The sequence below is a fragment of the Glycine soja genome, chromosome 14 (genome assembly GCF_004193775.1).
Source record: "Glycine soja cultivar W05 chromosome 14, ASM419377v2, whole genome shotgun sequence".
Taxonomy (NCBI): domain Eukaryota; kingdom Viridiplantae; phylum Streptophyta; class Magnoliopsida; order Fabales; family Fabaceae; genus Glycine; species Glycine soja.
In genome coordinates, this window is record NC_041015.1 from 30,308,702 (window position 1) to 30,322,819 (window position 14,118).

A 14,118-nucleotide genomic window follows, 5' to 3' on the forward strand; every position below is an offset into this window, starting at 1 on the left:
GTTAATACTTTTTGTAATTTAAAGTTAAAAAACTATTCTAGCAATTTGAATGTAAAAAAATATGCAGCTTAAATTAATTTAAACATATAGCATTTTAATAGTTAAAAATTGCTAAACTTAAATGCAATTTTGTTTTTTTTTTAATTTTATTTAATCTACAATTTGATCTCTTTATTTTATAATTAAAACATTTGATTATTCTATTTTTTAAAATTCACAACTATGATCTCTTTATTGCAAAATATAAATATTTGGTTTTTATATCTTTAAAAATCCACAATTTTTGTTTAATTTTAATTTTATTTCTTTTTTTTACTCTGTGCTGTTGTTTTCCAAATGCAGGACGGGAATGAGAGAATCCATTGCTTATGTTACTATTGGCTTTCTCATTTAGTGAAGAAGGGTAATTTTGTGGGGAACGAAAATGCAAAACACAAAGGTTAGGAAAAAACAAAACTTTTTCCCGTAACTTTAAAAAACTAAAATGTTCAATAATTAGAAGCAAAAATATCGAAAGGTCACAACATGGTGGGATAAGTTTTTTTCTGATCAAGTAAATCTAAAAACAGAACATGGATATTACATGGTCTGTAAAACATAAGCACTGGAATAAGCAGCAAATAAATATGAGATGAGCATAGCAGGGAATGTGTAAGATGAGCAGAGTAGACAACAATATCCCTCCATCAACAATGTTCAGTTTACTAAACAATAAATTTGTAGTACAGCAGTTATAAATTACTAATATAGCAGATTAAATAAAACAGACTCATTTCATTCAAATTCAAACCATGAAAACTCAAAACTCACTGATACATTCCTTAACAATGTCATATGACAAAACCAAATCTGAAAGCCAAAATTTATGTGGAATACATCTCAACTGCATCAGAAATATACTCCATGCGTAGGATGTTTAACTCTGGCAGAAAACAAAATAAAAATGTTTTTATGAACCAATACTGATGTGTAAAAGAGAAATAAAATTTAAGCTAATGTGTAAAATAAAAAGATTAAACATTTATAATATATCTGATGTTCAATGTCAAATAAGTAAATAAGAAAGAGACCATGTAATTGACAAAATGTTTATAAAAGACAAAAAGATAGAAAAATCAAAGTACATAAGCTAACTCTAATACTCCCAATTCTTTCTCCGGCGGATGACAATTTCCCATATTTTATCAACGGTCCTATAATAGGAGGAGACTTCATCACCATGGGAGAAATCATTATCTGCAAGGAATTGATACCATGGTTGGACAACATATTTGAGCCCAACTCCACCATCAACCACCACAACATTCCACTGTAATGGAGGTCCAAATCTCCTAAGAATGGTCATGTGTTGACCGCAGGCATTTACATGTGTCATGGCACAATTGGGGAGTCTCTGCATGGGAAAAAAACAGCATGATATATAAGCATGAATTAATAAGCAACATTGAAGAGGTTTTCATTGTTACCAGTGGTCCTGGTGCACCAAGAATTGATTGTGTGATTTCAAGTGTCCAAATATGTTGTCTTGACATAACTTCTGGCCTTACGCAAGTCTGGCATTCCAGTGAGGGAACGAAATAAAGATCAAACATGGATTTGCTGTTGCATGCCAAGAATTTAATGATCACAGATTCGTAAATTGATAAATCTTTTCTGAATTCTTTCAGCCCTTCTGCAAAGTAGACTTTTTTCCGATGCTGCCTTAGCCTGATTTGGTATATTGTTCCATCATATCTAAAGTTGACAAACTCGGGGTATTCTGGTGCCCATTGTTGGTGGTAAAAAGTGGGCACTTCTATAATGTCCTGCAAATAATTATAGCAAGAAAGCAAATATGAAACAACATGAAGAATAAAAACAATTAGTATGTAACATTACCATATCATTGTGTAATACTGCAGTGAACTGTAGGATTAATGGATTAGTGTGAGTTGGATATTCAATCTGCAATTAGAGGAAATGCTAAATTGAAAATCAAGTATGGCACTGAAATAGGAACGTCTAAAATATGTGGAGAATGACAACAACATATTAAAATGAAAAAAAGTTGTATGTACATTGTTTGTGACATAAAGGTTTCATTTTGCAGCATTCTTACTGCTGTAAATGTGCCTTTAATCTTTTGGATCAAACTTTTAGGGTGGTACTCATGCCAAACTTAAGAGGATGCTGACATAAAGTATCTTTCGACTGGAATGTAGATTAACAATCAAATAACAAAGGAAATTGTGTATTCTTTGTCTGCTGGTAAAAAATAAACAAAATAATCTTTATAACAGTTGACAATATTAATGAGTCAAAATATATTCGTGCATGCATTCAAAACATAAAGGAAGAAAGAAGGCTTGGTTCCATAGCTAGATCAGAATAGCAGGAGACAAAGAAAAGGTAGGTATGACAAAGGTCACACATTTTTTCAGGCTGAACAGTCTTTCAGTCGAAAACAATATACATAAAAACCAAATAAAAAATTTAAATAACAAAAAGAATAAACAATTACATGCAACGGGCCGAGAATGAAAAGGAAGTAAAATACAAAACAAAAAGCTAAGCCAGCAGGAAGCATGTAACACCCTGATACATAGATCTATATATTATTAGTAATTATGTTTGATGTTTGATTATTTGTTGCGTTATTTTCATCCGTAATTATTTTTAAGGAGGTTAATTTAGTTAAAAGAGGAGTGTGGATAGATAAGGATCTAGCTTCTCAAAGAAGCCACGAGGAAGCTTCTGGAGGAAGCCTCTTAATGAAGCTTCTAGAGAAAGCTACATGAAGCTGTCTTGGTAAAAACGCTGCCCAGCCTTCGTTAACCGTTGGATCTTCTCAAAATTTGGTTTGAAACTTCACAAGACAATTGTCCATTATCTGACCGTTGGAATCTTTGAGAAGATGTCTGGAGTGTGCTAGAAGCCTCTTAATGAAGCTTTTGGAGGAAGCCTCCTAATAAAGCTTCTAGAGAAAACTACATGAAGCTACCTCGGTAAAAACGCTTCCCAGCCTTCGTTAACCGTTGGATCTTCTCGAAATTTGGTCTGCAACTTCATAAGACAAGTTTACATGATCTGACCGTTGGGATCTTTGAAAAAATGTCTGGAGTGTGCTAGAAGCTTCCGTTCCCGAGAGCATTTCTTATTTAAGCACTTCTGCCTTTGCTTTCGTGTAGCTTAGGAAAAACGTCATTTCTTCTTCTTTCTTTCTTCCAAAGCCATTTCTAAAGTCCCAAGCACTTTATCCATCACCCATAGCCACCATTAGCCACCACAAACCATCGTTGTTCTCCATTGAAACCTCACACCGAGAGGAACCCTTCAACCGAAGTGGAATCTTCCAACTTGGCTTGCGGTTTCGGTAGAGAACGAAACCCTAATCCGACCTTTCATTTTCTTTCGAGGTAACCATGGTTCTGTGCTTGTTTCTTGTTAGTTTCATCTTATCTTTTCATCTTTTCTGACTTTGGAACCGCCATTGCATGTCTTATGCTTCCTTTGGAAAACCTTAGAGAAAGAGACTTTGTAAACGTTATCCTTTTATGAAATCATATTATTTTCGTAACCTACACTGAACCCCGGTCACATCAGCGTGGTCGGAATTTCCAAATGACGTTCCTTTGTAAAACCTGAAATGCTCTCAGCTCTTTCATATAGTGATGTGGGTGTTTAACCCAGAGCACTGTTACTAGCTTTGTTTTCTGAAATCCATACTAAGTCTCCTTCGTTTTGGCATGGTAGAGGCTTGTGTGGAATCGACGAGCAAGGACAAAAGGAATCTTCAAGTGACGTGACGAGGAATCCGCGGGATAGCTCACGATAGGTGAGAGGAGTTTATTATAAAATTTACCATTTTAACACATTAGTTAGGGTCAGGGAACCTAGCTATGAGGATATCTGTCTGTCCCTGTTGCATGCTGATTTTTCTTCAAAGAAAATTACGTTTTAACTAATGGGATGCGATATATATATATATATGTATTGTGATGAATGATATTGTTTTGGTTGTTTGAAATGTGTTGTTTGAAGACCGTGCGTGTGGAAATGATATTGTTGTGTTTGTTTGAATTGTTGTTGATGTTGCTATTGAGGATTTTAATTGATATGTGATGATAATGATAATTATGATGATACTGATTTGAGATGACATTGTTAATAAAGACTATTTCAACATGAATTGTTATTATTGATGAATATGTGAATATGAAATGAGGTTGTTGTTGTTGTTGATAACGTCATTGAGATGAGATAATATTTATGTTGTGAATGACATGGAAATACGATTTGTTGATTGATGTTGGAAATGCATTGGCATGTGCATGTTGTGTATGTTCGTGGGGGGCACTGTGCATTGACCTTTCAGGGTCTTTGGCACTAGCTTTTGGCCACGTTCATACGTTGAATGTTGTGTATGATCGTGGGGGGCATTGTGCACTGACCTTCCAGGGTCTTTGGCACTAGCTTTTGGCCACGATCATACGTCGTATGAAGTGTATGTCATGGGGGGTAGAGTGCACTGACCTTGTCGGATGGCCCAGGCGTGGGTAACTAGCGTGGTTAGAGAATCTAAGCATTCCTTAGGGGATGCTTAGGTGCTTTAATTGGTCCATGATCTTTGACACTTACTTTTGGTCGTGATCATAGCTCATATGACACAGGAAATAGAGTAACTGTGGCCAAATGTACTTTGTACTAGGGGGCTGTCACCTGGTAGGGAACACCTTTGGGCTCCCAGGCTTATCACCTATGGGAGGGGGGCTGTTACGTGCACAACCGGGTGGTCTCGACAAACTCAGCACAGTTCCCTAAGTGAGAGTGTCGTGTGGACACACTTAGGCTATTTCCTGAGATTTGGTTGTTGTTGGTACGTACCACATTGCATCTGAGTGTTGAGTTAGGTGCATGCATCATTCTGTGCAGTCTTGATTGGGTCCATGGATGGATGATGAGTAATTGTTGGATGTGAATGATGAATATTTGTTGGATATGAGTGTTGAATAATGATTGTTGCGTATGCTTATCATGTTTGCCTATGTCCCTTGCTAATTGTGGTTATTTGGAATTGGTATTGGTTCTTTTATAATAAACTCACCCTTGCAATTTTGTATCGTGTGGTTGATACCTGTGATGATCACGAACCTTGTTCGTGGGAGCAGAATGACAGTGGCAGGGTGTAGGGAGTAAGATTCTGGTGAGGAGCCGCCGAACCGATGTGATGACGTTGGCGTTATTTTGGGAGAGAGTTGTGTTTTGTAATCAACTCCTTCGTAGTTGGTTTTTAAGTTTTATTTTGTTGAGTTAAAGATGTAAAACTGGAATTTTAATTATATATATATGAACATATTTAATTTTCGTTATGTGTATGACATGTACTGAATTATTGTTTCTATGTAATTATGCATATTCACTTAAGTAATGGTGTGTTGTTGGATGAATTTATGTTGTGACAAAATCACTTCTATTTTCATAATAAAAAATTAAGGGAGTTATTTTTATAAAAATTGAAATTATCGAATATTAGAGTGTGGATACTGTAGCGACGAGGCGGGTCGTTACAAAGCAAAACAAAAACCCATGTGAATGGAGTGAGAACGAGAATAGAAGAGAATAAGAAATGGAAAAAATGTAGGAGAGAAAGAGTGGACGGAACTGAAATGGAAAAAATCCAGGAAAACAGAGAATGAACAATGTTCAAAATATTTTGAGAAAGTAAGCGAGTAATTGGTTTCACATGCACCTTGCTTGTAGTTGTTGATGAATCAGAACTGGTACTTGTCTTGGTTGAGTCAGTTGATAACTCTGAAGGCATTCTCTAAGCTGTTTTAGTATTTTATGTTCAAGGAATGAACATTGAATATCTGCTAGGAAGTGGGCTGTGAAGAATAAATGTTGAAGTGACACAGTGGTTGGTGAAAATGTGTAAGGGGAAAAATACAGAGGGGTTTGAGAATTGTGGAGCATTCAATGGAGCATGGCAAGATTGGAGGTGGGGAGTCATCTGAATCATTGTGACTGATTTTTTTTTGTTTACTGAATGTCCACAACCAATATTGATATTTATAAAAATGTAGTGAAATAAATATATGAGCAAAAACTAATCAGCATGTATTTAATATGACAGGTGTTAACAAAGTAATTATGTTATATATTATATATTATATATATATAATAAAATAAATAAATAATCTGAGAAGACTAATTTTTTGGTATGAAGCAAAGATTTTTTTACCAAATTAGATGGTTTTTATTAACTAATTCAAATAAATAATAATGTAATGTAATGGTGGAAGCAGACATAAAAATCATAGATTTGGTTTTGAAAATCACAACCTTAGATGTTTAAAAAGCGTAGAAGATTGGCCCAAGCTTTTGGGCTGTAAAAAACCATTTTTTAAAAATTTACCAATGATACAGATATAAATCGAAAATGCAAGGCAAGGTGTAGAAGCTCCAATAGCATTTCCTTTTTGAAATTAATTAATAATTCATTTATTTCCCAAAAAAATCCGTCCTCAGTGCCAGGTGTTGCAACTACGTTTTCCCTTGTCTCCTCTTTATGTCTCTCATGAAATTACGTTATCACTTTTTTTTTCTGATCTTTCTCTTCTTTCTTTGTGTCTGTCGCAACCTTTTCTCTCTTTAAAAAAAATGAGGAGTGAGAGAAAGGGATCAGAAGAGAATGAGAATGTGAAAGGGTGAACGGAGTGAGAATGAGAATGGAATGACAATGGGAAAAGAAGAGATGGAAAAACCCGGGCAGGACACGTGGAGGGAGGGGCAAAATAATGGGAAGAGGAAAAGAAATAAAAGCAAACACGGGCAGAACACATGGATTGAAACGGGAAAAATCATAAAACCCAAAAAAAGACAAAAGCCAAAACTTTTTGATGAATATGAAATTTTTTAATCATAAACCAAAAAATCAAACCTGCACTCGTGGAGTTTCCAGATAAAAACCGCACTTGTAGTGTGTTCTTCTACCACATGTGCATGCAATAGAGGCAAACTAAAAACATTTAAGTTTTTGCACTGTAAAAAATAAAGAAACAAAGAAAACATAGACAACAAAAACAAATCAAAATTAGACAAAAAGAAACGGGAAAAAAATAGATAAAAATGGAACCTTTAATAATTAAATGTTAATGTTAATAAATTGACAATGATTACGATAAAAACAAATAGAAAATTAAAGTTGATTTGAATAATATGGTAAAATTGATACTGTAATATTTGGAAAAAACCTTTCCATTAATAAGTACTTGCCAATTAATTTTGTCCAATAAAAAATAATAAACTTTCCAATCCTTCTTTTCTCACTTCAATCCACGTGTCCTACAATGCCATTTTTTAATTTTATTTATTTATTAATTAATTTTTTATTTTGCTCAATGCTCACACCTTCCTCACGTGCTGATGTTTTTTTCCAGTACCACCAAGCCACACATGTCGCTTTCTAATTGTCGGATTTCACTGCATCATTTAATTCCCCTTAATTCGAGAACTTTCTTCTCTCTCCTCCATCTCTTTTGCCTCCGTCAAGATTTTCTTATCAATCAACTTTAAATATTATATTGTCCATTTGGTAAAATTGATAGTGTAATATCTGAAAAAATCCTTTCCATTAATAGGTACTTGCCAATTAATTTTTGTCAATTAATTTTAAACATTCTATTGAAGTATGAAAATGGTCATGATCTTCAAATTAATGAGACTATTTCCTTAGGATATGAAGATAATCATAATATTATGTTACTTAACTATCAGTTTTAAATATTATGCTGTCAATTTGGTAAAATTGATAGTGTAATATTTGGAAAAACCCTTTCCATTAATAGAAATTCGCCAATTAATTTTTGAAAATTAATTGTAAATATTTTTTTGAAGTATGAAAATGGTCATGATCTTCAAATTAATGAGACTATTCTGTTAAGATATGAAGATAATAATAATATTATGTTACTTAACAATCAGCTTTAAATATTATACTGCTAATTTAAAAATGAAACAAAAACGTTAGGAAAATTGAAAAAACCCTTTCCATTAATAGGTACTTGCCAATTAATTTTTGCCAATCAATTTTAAATATTTTGTTGGAGTATGAAAATGGTCATGATCTTCAAATTAATCAGACTATTCCGTTAGGATATGAAGATAATGATAATATTATGTTACTTAGTGTAATATTTGGAAAAAACCTTTCCATTAATAGGTACTTGTCAATTAATTTTTGCCAATTAATTTTGTCCAATAAAAAATAATAAACTCTCCAATCCTTCTTTTCTCACTTCAACCCACGTGTCCTACAATGCCATTTTTTAATTTTATTTATTTATTAATTTATTTTTTTGCTCAGTGCTCACACCTTCCTCACGTGCTGATGTTTTTTTCCAGTACCACCAAGCCACACGTGTCGCTTTCTAATTGTCGGATTTCACTGTACCATTTAATTCCCCTTAATTTCAGAACTTTCTTCTCTCTCCTCCATCTCTTTTGCCTTCATCAAGATTCTCTTATCAATCAGCTTTAAATATTATATTGTCCATTTGGTAAAATTGATAGTGTAATATTTGAAAAAATCCTTTCCATTAATAGGTACTTGCCAATTAATTTTTGTCAATTAATTTTAAACATTCTGTTGGAGTATGAAAATAGTCATGATCTTCAAATTAATGAGACTATTCCGTTAGGATATGAAGATAATCCTAATATTATGTTACTTAACAATCAGTTTTAAATATTATGCTGTCAATTTGGTAAAATTGATAGTGTAATATTTGAAAAAACCCTTTCCATTAATAGGAGCTTGCCAATTAATTTTTAATTTTTGGAAATTAATTTTAAATATTATGTTGAAGTATGAAAATGGTCATGATTTTCAAATTAATGAGACTATTCCGTTAAGATATGAAGATAATCATAATATTATGTTACTTAACAATCAGCTTTAAATATTATACTGCCAATTTAAAAATGAAACAAAAACGTTAGGAAAATTGAAAAAAAAACCTTTCCATTAATAGGTACTTGCCAATTAATTTTTGTCCATCAATTTTAAATATTTTGTTGGAGTATGAAAATGGTCATGATCTTCAAATTAATGAGACTATTCTGTTAGGATACGAAGATAATGATAATATTATGCTACTTAGTGTAATATTTGGAGTAAAAAATGATAGGTATAGTGTCTTCTTCAACCTTGTCTGCATACAATACTGATTCATAAAAAACAATCAACATGCAGTGAGATAAACAAAAATGGAACCAAAACAAAAATAAAAGTCAAACAGAATATAAAGAAAACAAATAAAGAAAACGAACCTGTAGATAGAGAAACAAAGAAAAGAATCCTATTTGAGATAAAAATCAAATAAAAATCGAAGGTTTTTGGAGTTAAAAAGGACAGCTTTAGTGTCTCCTTCCACCTTCTCTACATACAATAACGATTCATAAAAAACAATTAACATGTAGTGAGATAAACAAAAATGGAACCAAAACAAAAATAGGAGCAAAACGGAATATGAAGATGAACGAAAATGAACGAAAATGGAAGTTGGAGAAACAAAGAAACAAAGAAAACAGAATATGAAGGAAGATGAATGGAGAGGAGCGAAAAAGGAAGATGGAGAAACAAAGAAACACAGAAAACGAACATGTAGACAGAGAAACAAAGGAGACAAACCTTTTGACATAAAAATCAGATAAAAATGCAAGCTTTTTGGAGTAAAAAATGGCAGCTTCAGTGTCTTCTTCAACCTTCTATGCATACAATAGCAATTCATTAAAAACAATGAATAGGCAGTGAGATAAACGAAAATGGAACCAAAACAAAAATAGAAATAAAACAGAATATGAATATGAAGAGGAATGGAGAGGAACAAAAATGGAAGATGGAGAGGATGTAAAAAATCAGCAACAACTCTTTGTAGCAAAAATGGCAGAAGATAATTATTTTAAAAAAAAGAAAAAGAATTAGAAGAGAAACAAAAAGAAATCAGCAACAACTCTTGTAGCAAAAATGGGAGAAGATAAATTTTTTAAAAAAGGAAATTATGAAAAAAGTGACACGCTTTTTGTTCAACACAAAACCTGTACTCATGTAGAAAACAAAATAAAGGCAGAACACCCAAAAAAATTTAAGCCTTTGTGTTTATGAACCTGAACCCATGAAGTTTTTGAGATAAAAATCACAACTTTAATGTGTTTTTCCACCTTCTCTGCATACAACATGCCAAAAAAACACAAAACAATTTAAACTTTTGTATTGGGAGAAGTCAGAAAACAAAATAAAGGAAAAACACCACAAAAAATTAAGCTTTTGTGTCTACGAACCTGCATTTTAAAAAACGAAAAAGAATTAGAAGAGAAACAAAAAGAAATCAGCAACAACTCTTGTAGCAAAAATTACAGGAAATAATTTTCTTTAAAAAAAACGAAAAACAACAGTAACCTCAAGTCTTATTGTTGCAACCCTTGCATGGGCAAAGCGCCGTAACTTTCAACACTACCGTTAGCCTGTCCCAAAAATCAAACCACAAAAAATCAGACAACCAAAAATTAGGCAAAAAAAGGAGAAAAAATAGATAAAAATGGAACTTTTATTCTTCAATACCTTTATTCTTTAGTAGCCTATCCCAACTCTTCCATGGGCAAAGCCTCGTAACCTTCAACACCGTCGTTAGACTGTGCTAAAAATCAAAGCACAAAAAATTAGACAAAAAAGGGAAAAAATAGAATATTGACGTGAAACAAAATATGGATGGACATAAAAGAATAAAGGAGGAGAAACAAAAACAGGATGGATGCAAAAGAATAAAGGAGGAGAAACAAAAGCGGAGAAGAAAAAAAAGGGGAAACTGAATATTGATAGAGAAGAAAAGAGAAGAAGTTGAGGAAGAGAAAGAGGGGGGGGGGGGGGGGGGGGCGAGAGAATCTAGATGGACGCAAGAGAAATGGAAGAGAGAGAAGAAAGTTCTAGAATTAAACCGAATTAAATGGTGAGGCGAAATCTGGCAATTAGAAAGTGACATGTGGCTTGTGGTTGTGGAAAAAAACTTGAGCATGTGAGGAGCCGTGTGAGCACTGAACAAAATAAATATAAATAAAATAATAAAAAAAGAAGACAGTGAAGGGGCAGGACACGTGGACTGAAAGCATAAAAGAGGGTAAACTAAGGAGCAGGACACATGGACTGAAGTGAGCAATGAGCAAAGCATAAAAGAGGGTTTATTATTGGACAGGTGGCAACACACGACAATGAGCAAAGAAGCATAAAAGAAGGTTTATAATTGGACAGGTGTCAACATGACAGAGTCCGGTAGTGGGACAGGTGGCAAAAGGACAGAGCTCCGGTAGTCAGGGCCTTACTTGTATAATAGATAGAGATTACGCTAGAAGTCCTGAAAGAGTTTTGAAAATATTAATAAATTGATAATTTATAAGTAGAGAACGTAATCCTCTTTTTCTAGTTTTTTGAATATGAAAAAGCAAGATTATTTTAAAAATTATTAGTATTATTGCTTATACACTTATTTTAATAAAATAAGAAGTTGAATCCTTAATTATTTGAAGTTAAAGAAAAATTAATAAACTTGAATAAACTGCAACTGGAGCATAAAATAATAATAAAATGAGTAAATTTTAATATTATTGTGACATCCTCAGTCTCCTAATTTCTTTATTTGTAAAATAAATAAATCAACAAAATAGTATTTGATTTGGTTTACTATTATTTTGGTTTATAGTTTTAATATGTGTTTGTAATTGGTTGCGAAAATATATTTTAACCAAACTAAAATAAATTAGTAATATAAAAATATTACTATGGATTTAGATAAAATAAAGATTTTGTTGGTGAATTAAAATAAAATTAGTCAACTCAAACATTAATGTTGTTTAATAAAACTTAAGAATTATTGTATTTGTATAAAAAATATTTAGTTGGGAGTAAACTAAGTAACTAGGTGTAGATTAAATAAATTAATTAGGTAATTAGTTTAGTGTTATAGATTGCATTAGTAGGAGGCTACCGGATTTAGTTATCTGTTGTTGAAGCCCAATTGTTAAAAAGAAATTGTTATTTTTTCTCGTTCCTGATGGGCTGGACGCCTTTGTTTCATTTCTTCTCCCTTCCCTTTGTGGATCATGTTACACTGTTACCAAAGGAATTAGGGATATGCTAGGTGCACCCAGCAATATTGCTGGTGCACCCAGCAATTTATTGAAACTACCATTTTACCCTTCATTAAAAAAGTTTAAAATATTTAAATAGTTTTCTTCTCCTCTCCCGGAATCACTAAGCCTTCTTCTTGCGTCTGCTTTTCTTCCTTTGCATACCTCTTCCGCGAGCCTTCTCCTTCTTCCTTTGCATACCTCTTCCGCGAGCCTTCTCCTTCACCGCGAGCCCAGCTGCTGCTTCGGTTGGACGCCATTTCCGTTCGAGGTAGGTGTCCCTAATCTTCCCTTTGCTTTTATTATGCACTGTAGTTGTAGCATTTAGGGTAGGTTAGAAGAACCTTAGGTTAGCGGAACCGTAGGGTAGAAGACGAGAGCAGGAGATGCCGGAAAAAATGGGGAAATGGCTGACGACGGAGTCTTCCGGAAGACCCGTTAGGGGTTCTTCCGGAAGTTCCGGAAGAACGTTTTCCGGAAAGTTTCCGGAAGAAGTGTTCTTCCGGAAGTAACCAAACGTCTTCCGGAAGAACACTTCTTCCGGAAGACTTCCGGAAAACGTCTTCCGGGAACTTTCCGGAAGAAGTGGTTCATCCGGAAGAATTCCGGAAGACGCCCACTTCCGGAAGAAGTTTCAAACTTCCGGAAGACCTTTCCGGAAGAACCCTTCTTCCGGAGTGTTTCCGGAAGAACCACGTCTTCCGGAAGTGATTTTTTTGTTTTTTTTTTTGTGTTTTTTTTTTAAATTTTTTTTAAACAGAAATTGTTTTGTTTTTTTTTTTAAATGAATTATTTTATTTATTTTGGTTATTTTGTTTTTTAGATTTTATGAAAAATGAAGTTTGGGTTTTTGATGTCATATTTTTTTTATAATTTAAATTGTGTATTTTTACTAAATATTAATTTGTAAATTAATTTTTTTTTATAAAAGTAGTTGTGTTTGTTTTTGTTTATTGTTTTTTTTTAAATTAGTGTTTTTTCTTTAAAAATGAAGTTGTCTATTTTTATAATTAAAGTTGTGTGTTTTGGAAGTTTTATAAAAATACTAATTTTTTATAATTAATTAGTTTATTTTATTATAAATGAAGTATTTTATTTACTAAAAAAAATTGTGGATGTTTACTAAATAATTTTTTTTTTACATTAGTTGTTTAATTTTTTTTAAAAATTAAGTTGTGGATGTTTAGTAATGAATTATTTTTATATTAGTTGTGTTTTGTTTTTATAAATGAAGTTGTTTATTTTTTTTTAAAAAAAATTAACTTGTTGATGTTTACTAAGTAATTTAGTTGTGTTTTTTTTTAGAAATGAAGTTTCTTATTTTTTTTTTTAAATTAAGAGTTGGATGTTTACTAATTAATTTTTTTTACATTAGTTGTGTTTTTTTTATAAATGAAGTTGTTTATTTTTTTTTAAAAATTAAGTTGTGGATGTTTAGTAATGAATTATTTTTATATTAGTTGTGTTTTTTTTTTATAAATGAAGTTGTTTAATTTTTTTTTAAAAAAATTAAGTTGTGCATGTTTATTAATAATTTTATTTTACATTAGTTGTTTTTTTTTTATATAAATGAAGTTGTTTAATTTTTTTTTTAAAATTAGGTCGTGTATGTGTGAAAATAATTTGATTTAAGTTAGTCTTATTTGTTTATAAATAAAGTTGACTTTTTATAAAGAAAATTGTGTATATTTTGACCGAAAAAAATACGTGTTCGACATGATTTACAGATCATGGCCAGAACACGAGGTTTAGGTCGTGCCATAGGTAGAGTTGTAGGCAGAGATAGAGCTGCTGACGAGGATGCTGGCGATGTTCCCGAGAGGCGTAGGCCTACTGCCTCAGCCCGTAGGCTACGCGTTCATCAGATGACTACGGAGGGACGTGATATGGCTGAGGACGTCGCTGACATGACTGATGATGTCCCTGAGCAGCCTACGGAGGCACCTGAGATGCGTGCGG